Here is a 1,024-nt window from a genome sequence, read left to right on the forward strand (position 1 = left end):
CAGCTCGCATCGACCGATACATTTTTTCCATTTTCAGTGAAAAAAAAATTTTTGTCAATTTTCTCAACGTTAAAAACGTTAATAAACTGCGTTTTTATGCGTGGATTAAACATTAAAAAAATTTTGAAATATGTGATGAAAAAGTTTACTCTTGACCGTTCGGACTTAGAAAAATTTCGAGTACCTCGGATCGCCTGCTGGAATTACCGCACGGCCTGGACAGCCCGCATCGACCGATACATTTTTTCCATTTTCAGTGAAAAAAAAATTTTTGTCAATTTTCTCAACGTTAAAAACGTTAATAAACTGCGTTTTTATGCGTGGATTAAACATTAAAAAAATTTTGAAATATGTGATGAAAAAGTTTACTCTTGACCGTCGGGACTTAGAAAAATTTCGAGTACCCCGGATCGCCTGCTGGAATTACCGCACGGCCTGGATAGCCCGCATCGACCGATACATTTTTTCCATTTTCAGTGAAAAAAAAATTTTTGTCAATTTTCTCAACGTTAAAAACGTTAATAAACTGCGTTTTTATGCGTGGATTAAACATTAAAAAAATTTTGAAATATGTGATGAAAAAGTTTACTCTTGACCGTCGGGACTTAGAAAAATTTCGAGTACCCCGGATCGCCTGCTGGAATTACCGCACGGCCTGGATAGCCCGCATCGACCGATACATTTTTTCCATTTTCAGTGAAAAAAAAATTTTTGTCAATTTTCTCAACGTTAAAAACGTTAATAAACTGCGTTTTTATGCGTGGATTAAACATTAAAAAAATTTTGAAATATGTGATGAAAAAGTTTACTCTTGACCGTCGGGACTTAGAAAAATTTCGAGTACCCGGATCGCCTGCTGGAATTACCGCACGGCCTGGATAGCCCGCATCGACCGATACATTTTTTCCATTTTCAGTGAAAAAAAATTTTTGTCAATTTTCTCAACGTTAAAAACTGCGATAAACTGCGTTTTTATGCGTAGATTAAACATTGAAAAAATTTTGAAATATGCGATGAAAAAGTT

Source organism: Nomia melanderi, unplaced genomic scaffold, assembly GCF_051020985.1.
Source record: "Nomia melanderi isolate GNS246 unplaced genomic scaffold, iyNomMela1 scaffold0540, whole genome shotgun sequence".
Classification (NCBI taxonomy): domain Eukaryota; kingdom Metazoa; phylum Arthropoda; class Insecta; order Hymenoptera; family Halictidae; genus Nomia; species Nomia melanderi.